Consider the following 7,966-nt stretch of genomic DNA (forward strand, 5'->3'; position numbering starts at 1 on the left):
TCACAGTATATCTCAATGTTGTCAAATTTGAGTCCTTCATGATGTCCCTCATCTGTTAGTCCATCAATCTTTTTATCATCAAACACAACATGTACAGATTCCATGACAATGTTGGTTCTTAGATTTAGACCCTATATGATTTTCCAGCAGAATAACCAACAAATATTCCTTCATCATCCTTTGCATCAAACTTCCCTTTGTGATCAGATTGATTCCTTAAGATGTAGTATTTGCAACCAAAGACATGTAGAAAGTTTAAAGTTGGTTTTCTTCTCTTGAATAATTGATAGGGAGTCATGCATTTTGCCTGATTGATTAGAGAAATATTCTGAGTGTAACATGCACAGTTGATAGCCTCAGCCCAAAAATAAGTTGGGAGTTTTGACTCTTCAAGCATTGTCCTTACAGCTTCAATTAGTGATCTGTTCTTCCTTTCCACCACACCAATTTTTTTGTGGAGTTCTTGGAGCTGAGAACTCATGCATGATCCCACTTTCTTCACAGAACAACTTCATGGTTGAATTCTTGAACTCAGTTCCATTGTCACTCCTAATATTCCTTACTTTGAAATCAGGATGATTGTTGACTTGCTTGATATGATTGATGATGATTTCACTAGCTTCATCCTTTTATTTAAGAAAATAAACCCATGAAAACTTTGAGAAATCATCTACAATCACTAGGCAGTATCTTTTCCTTGAAATTGACAATACATTGACTGATCCAAAAAGATCCATGTGTAGAAGTTGTAGTGGTTCATCAATTGCAGATTCAAGCTTCTTACTGAATGATACTTTCTTTTGCTTTCCTTTCTGACAAGCATCACACAGGCCATCCCTTGTGAATTCCACTAGAGGCATTCCTCTAACTAAGTCCTTTTTGACTAGATCATTCATTGTCTTGAAATTCAAATGGGACAGCTTCTTGTGCCATAGCCAACTTTCAACTGGACTTGCTTTGCTGAGAAGACAAGTTATGGATTCTGCATCTGTAGAGTTGAAATCAGCTAAGTACACATTCCCTTTTCTAACTCCAGTTAGAACCACTTTATTGTCCTTTTTACTTGTGACAATACAGGCTTCAGAATTGAAGGAAACAGTATTCCCTCTGTCACATAGTTGACTGATGCTCAATAAATTATGTTTGAGACCATCAACCAATGTAACTTCATCAATGATGACATTTTCTTTTGAAATCAAGCCATATCCCATAGTGAATCCTTTGCTGTCATCTCCAAAGGTTATGTTAGGGCCAGCTCTTTCCTTAAACTCTGTGAGCAGGGTGAAATCTCCTGTCATGTGTCTTGAACAACCACTGTCCAAGTACCATAGATTTCTTCTTTGTCCCTGCACACAACAAAATCAATCAAGTTGATTTTGGTACCCAAGTTTCCTTGGGTCCAGCCTTGTTAGTCTTTTTCCTAGACTTCATTCCTCCTGCATCTTTTGACTTAGGTAACTTTGGGTCACCCTTGGTCTCAGATGTGGTTGGTTGAAGTGTAGGGTTAGCCACAGAATCATTTAACACATTTGTTTGAATTTGATAAGGCATAGGTTGTGCAAACATGTTATTCCATATAGGCATATTGTATGGAATTTGAGGCATACTAAATGCAGTAAAATAAGGATTGTTAATATATGGCATGTTTGTAAAATGTGCATGGGGATTCTGGTGAGACATAACAGGCATAACATGCAGAGGTGACATAGACATTTTAGGCATGGAGGGATTTGAAGGCATGGGAGCATTTTTAACAGATTTGCAATTATCAGATAGGTGATTAACACTTTTACAATGCACACAGCTTTTTCTAGGAGCATACCTATCAGGTGTGTAATTGTTATGTTTATTAATCCCTACCTTCCCATTTCTTTTAGATTTTCTTTTAGTTTCCTTCTTATCCTCAACCAACTTGAGCCTATCTTTTAGCTGATCTAAAGTCATGTGTCCTATATTCACCTTACTGACATCTCTGGATGTGCTAGCTCCTTCTTTGACAAAGTTCTTGAGAGTTGAATCATTCTTTTTATTGAGACTTTTATTTTTAAAAGAACTTGCCTGTTTTAATTGATGAGCCTTCAACGGATGCTCCTTTTCTTCCTTCAACGGATAACTTTCATCATCCGTTGATTCCACATCCGTTGACAATCCATCAATTAATTCTAACTCCTTTTTGTTTTTCTTCCAGGCATCCTCATAGAATGATTCAATTCCCTGAACCTTTGCAATCTGAACACTAACATCCCTAGATGTTTTCCAGGCCTTGATTACCTCTTGCTCACTTTCTAACTGTGTAGAAAGAATTTCTACTTTCTTAACAGCTTCTGCTAGTTCACTCTCAACAGTCAAGCATTTAAGTTTCATCTTTTCAAGCTCAATTACCTGATCCTCTAACACAGCATTCCTATCACTTAAAAACACATTATTCTCCTTGATCCTAGTGTTTTCTTTTGCTAGTGATTTAAGGGAAACACGCAAATGATATAATTCATTGGTCATATCATTTATGGCTTCATTGCATTCATGTTTAGAAAGCTGAGAGAGATCAGTAGTAATTACCTGGTTGCTTGATGAACTAGTTTCATTTTCATCAGAATTAGCCATCAGGGCTAGGTTGACATATTCCACATCATCATCTTCATTTACCCCATCTGCTGCCCAATCATCTTGAGTGAGAAAAGCTTTTTCCATTTGTTTGAGCAAATCAAAATACTTCTTTTTGTAATCAACTTGCTCAAATTTCTTTTTCTCAGAATTTGGCTTCCTACACTCACTTGCAAAGTGTCCACTAATGCCACAGTTGTAACATTTGAACTTTGATTTGTCCACCATGTTTTTGTTTGGCTTAGTGAACTTTGTGTTTTTTCTGAACTTCATTTTTGCAAACCTCCTGGACAGAAAGGCCAAATGTTCTTCAATATCATCAGATTCATCCTGACTGGAATTATCTTCATCCTCCGCAACTTGCTCTTTAACCTTGCTTGATTCTGATTTGCTTGTACCAATTTTGAGACTTGGCATTATCTTCTCCTCATTCCTGGCTTCCATCTTCTCACTGTCAGGTACAAGAGAAACTGTTCCTCCTTTTCTCTTTCCCTTTTCCAACAGCTCATCCTGCTCCATTTCAAGTTCATAAGTCTTCAGAATTCCATATAATCTTTCAAGTGTGAAGTTCTTATAATCTTGAGAATTTCTCAAAGAGACAGTCATGGGCTTCCACTCCTTTGGCAGAGACCTGAGAAATTTTAAGTTAGAATCCTTGACTTGGTACACTCTACCATACAACTTCAATCCATTCAACAGTTTCTGAAACCTGTTGAAGGTATCATTTAGTGATTCACCTTCTTCAAAGTGAAAATATTCATACTGTTGAATAAGAAGCTGCATCTTGTTTTCTCTGACCTGCTCAGTACCTTCACAGATGATTTGTACAGTATCCCAAACTTCCTTCGCCGTTTGGCTATTGATGACATTGTCAAACATATCTTGATCTAAGCCATTAAACAAAATGTTCATGGCTCTCTTATCCTTGAGGATTTCTTCCATGTCTTCAATAGTCCATTCTGCTTTTGGCTTGGGAATGGACTGTCCAACAGTAACTGTTGCAGTAGCAGCTGTGGCTACTTTGTGAGGGATGTGAGGACCATTTTCAATACAGTTGATGTAGCTTTCATCTTGAGAAAGAAGATGTAAATGCATCTTCACTTTCCAGTGATGATAATTATCTTTTTCCAGGACTGGGATCTTTACACCAATATCCTTCCTATTCATGATGTTAGCAGGAGGATTCTTCTGTGCACTCATGATGTTAGCAGAATAGATCTTTAAACTCTTTGTATGTTAAGAGCTTGCTCTGATACCAATTGTTATTCCCAGTGGACTATCAATGAGATTTACAGAAGGGGGGTTGAATGTAAATCTCAAAACTTTTTCAAGTTTTGAGCAATTTCTAAGGCTAAGTGTTTGAGTGATCAAATGTGTGTGAATTGCTTGAAGCTGATGCAGACAGATATATATTCAAACACAAATGTAATGAACACAAAGAACCAAAAAAAACTTTTCTGGTGGATTTGTTGTTCCACCAGAGATGTGTTATTTCAGAAAAATCTGTGATTCAAAGAATTAAATCACAGCTGCTTCCTAGTACAAACTAGATGATTTTCTCTTTTGATATTTCTAAACAGCTCAAGGAAAATTCATATCTAATTACTAGCTGCTACTTGGTTTATATATATCACCAAGTTTACAAGTGAAGACAAACTGTAAAATACAATTGAAAAGATTCTTCACATGTTTCTTCTTCATTTCTCTATCCAATGCAATCTAGAGTAATCTGTAAATCTTTGAATACTTCCTTGTTTGCATCAGAATGGAAATGCTGCATTTTCTTGATTCCTCCTAGAGGCTTCCACATTCCAGTATGTCTCTGTCAATCCATGTGCCTCTGTCAGCTTGTGAATAGTCACTATCAACTGCTAATGAACTAAGCATCCGTTGAAGCTTTCATCCGTTGATGCCTTATCCGTTGAGGCTTTATCCGTTGAAGCTTTATCCGTTGATGCATTATCAGTTGAAGTCTTTATCCGTTGAAGCACTTATCCGTTGATGGATATTATCCATTGAAACATTTATCCGTTGATGGATATTATCCGTTGAAGCATTGTTTCTTATCCGTTGAAGGTCTTCAATATCCGTTGACACTTCTTCACTTATACAAAATTACAAGGCATGAAATATTTATAATTAGCCCTCCTATTTGTACATCCATTAGTAGTCAACATGACTGATTATTTCCTAACAACATCTAAGAATTACAGCTTGATACCAGAGAGTGAAATGTGCTACAATACTAAACTTATTGCTAAGTAAAGCTACTCCTTCAACGGATAGCCAAGATGGTCTTATCCGTTGAGGCTACAAACACTAGATTTCTACTTAAGTGTTTTGCTTAACTTATCATCAAACTAATACACATATTCCTAACAGATAGAAGTCAAGAACCAGAAAAACTTGAATATATTCCAGTAGTTAATGAATTTCCAGACGTGTTTCCCGATGAGTTACCAGGACTTCCTCCAGACAGAGAAATTAAGTTTGTGATCGACTTAGCACCTGGAACGGAACCAGTATCCAATGCCCCGTACAGAATGGCGCCCGTTGAGATGAAGGAACTAGCAAATCAATTGCAAGAGTTGTTAGAGAAAGGAGTAATCAGACCCAGTGTATCCCCGTGGGGTGCACCGGTGCTGTTTGTCAAAAAAGAAGGATTGAAGCATGAGACTGTGCATCGATTATCAGGAGCTCAACAATATTACAATCAAGAACAAGTATCCGTTACCTAGAATTGATGATTTGTTTGACCAGTTGAAATGAGCCAAGTACTTCTCCAAGATCGATTTGAGATCGGGATATCACCAACTAAAGATTAAGCCAGAGGATATACCAAAGACAGCTTTCAGGATAAGGTATGGACATTATGAATTTTTAGTGATGTCTTTTGGATTAACCAATGTCTCGGCAACATTCATGGACTTGATGAACAAAATTTTCAAGGAATACTTGGACAAGTTTGTTATTGTATTTATAGATGATATTTTGATTTATTCAAAGATAGAAGAGGATCATGCAGAACATTTGAGGACAGCTTTGGAGATTTTGAGAAAGAAAAAGTTATATGCTAAATTTTCAAAGTGTGAGTTTTGGTTACAGGAAGTCCAGTTCTTAGGACACATAGTCAGTAATGAAGGGATCAAAGTGGACCCAGCGAAGATTGAATCAATTACAAATTGGGAAAGACCGAGAACACCAACAGAGGTAAGAAGTTTCTTGGGATTAGCGGGATATTATCGCCGATTTGTTCAAAATTTCTCAAGGATTGCAACACCATTGATGAAGCTTACACGGAAGAATGAAAAGTTTATCTGGAAAGATAAATGTGAAGAAAGTTTTCAGGAATTGAAGCGAAGATTAATCACGACACCTATTTTGTCACTTCCAGATGATCAAGGGGATTTCGTAATTTATAGCGATGCTTCTCATAAAGGACTCGGATGCGTTCTGATGCAGCACGATAAGGTTATTGCGTATGCGTCAAGGCAATTGAAACCACACGAACAGAAGTATCATACTCATGATTTGGAGCTAGCAACCATAGTATTTGCTTTGAAGATTTGGAGACGTTATTTATATGGAGAGAAATGTGAGATTTATACGGATCACAAAAGCATGAAGTACATATTCACACAGAAGGAGCTTAATATGAGACAAAGAAGATGGTTACAGTTGATTAAGGATTATGATTGCACGATTAACTATCATCCCGGTAAAGCAAATATTGTAGCGGACGCGTTAAGTCGGAAAGAAAAGTTGAATGTGTTATCAGTACCCGAAGAGATATACAAGAAATTTCAGAAATTGGAATTGGAAATCAGAGTATGCAAGCCTGATGAAGCAAAAACGTATAGTATGACTTTCCAGCCGGAGTTGTTAGAAAAGATAAGAAAGTGTTAAGCAGAGATAATGGATCAGGACATTAATCATTTGGTAGGAGAGGAATTATGCACGCAAAAGGACGATCAAGGTATTCTTAGGTTTTCTTCTAGAATTTGGATTCCACCAGTAACGGAGTTGAAAAATGAAATTTTACAGGAAGCTCATAATTCAAGGTATTCAATCCATCCAGGAAGTACCAAGATGTACAGAGGTTTAAAGGAAAATTATTGGTGGCCCGATATGAAGAGGGAAATTGCAGAATGGGTTAGCAGATGTTATATATGTCAGAAAGTTAAAGCAGAGCATCAGAGACCAAGTGGATTGTTGCAGCCATTAGAGATTCCAAAGTGGAAGTGGGAGCATATTGCCATGGATTTCATAGTCGGATTACCAAGAACAAAAGCCAATCATGATGCCATTTGGGTTATAGTGGACAGACTTACCAAGTCAGCTCATTTTCTGCCTATAAATGAAAGATTTTCACTAGACAAGTTAGTCCATATGTACCTGAAAGAAATCGTAGTTCGTCATGGAGTCCCTGTGTCTATCGTATCCGATCGAGATTCGAGATTTAATTCAAGATTTTGGAAGAGTTTTCAAGAATGTTTGGGAACGAGATTAAACATGAGTACGGCTTACCATCCACAGACGGACGGCCAAAGCGAAAGAACAATCTAGACAATTGAAGACATGTTACGTGTTTGTGCTATTGATTTCAAAGGAAGTTAGGATGAGCATTTACCCTTGGTAGAATTTGCTTACAACAATAGTTATCATGCCAGCATTGGGATGCCACCCTATGAAGCTCTTTATGGACGCAAATGTCGATCTCCTGTATATTGGGACGAAGTAGGAGAACGCAAAGTACTTGGACCTGGATTTGTGCAACAGACGAAGGAAGTTGTTGAAGTTATCCTGAAGAGATTCATAGCAACACAAGACCGTCAAAGGAAGTATGCAGATCAATCAAGGAAAGATATGGAATTCGAAGAAGGAAATCTGGTATTACTAAAAGTATCGTCGTGGAAAGGATTGACAAGATTCGGGAAGGAAGGAAAACTGAGCCCTAGATATGTTGGACCTTTTGAGATTCTAAAGCGTGTTGGCAAAGTAGCTTACGAGTTGGCGTTACCTCACACATGGAGCACATTCACAATGTTTTTCACGTATCGATGCTTAAGAAATATAATCCAGACTCCAGACATGTAATTGAATATGAGCCAGTAGAACTTCAAACAGATTTATCATATGTAGAGAGTCCGATAGAGATTCTAGAAGAAAGAGAGAAAGTGTTAAGAAATAAAGTGGTAAAATTAGTAAAAGTACTGTGGAGAAACCCAATGGTTGAAGAGTTAACCTGGGAATTAGAAAGTGATATGAGAGAAAAATACCCTCATTTGTTTTCTTAGGAGATTCTGAGGATAGAATCCTTTTAAAGGGAAAGGATGTAATATCTGGGATATATCGTAGAATT

This window comes from Apium graveolens, chromosome 9 (genome assembly GCF_009905375.1).
Source record: "Apium graveolens cultivar Ventura chromosome 9, ASM990537v1, whole genome shotgun sequence".
NCBI lineage: Eukaryota > Viridiplantae > Streptophyta > Magnoliopsida > Apiales > Apiaceae > Apium > Apium graveolens.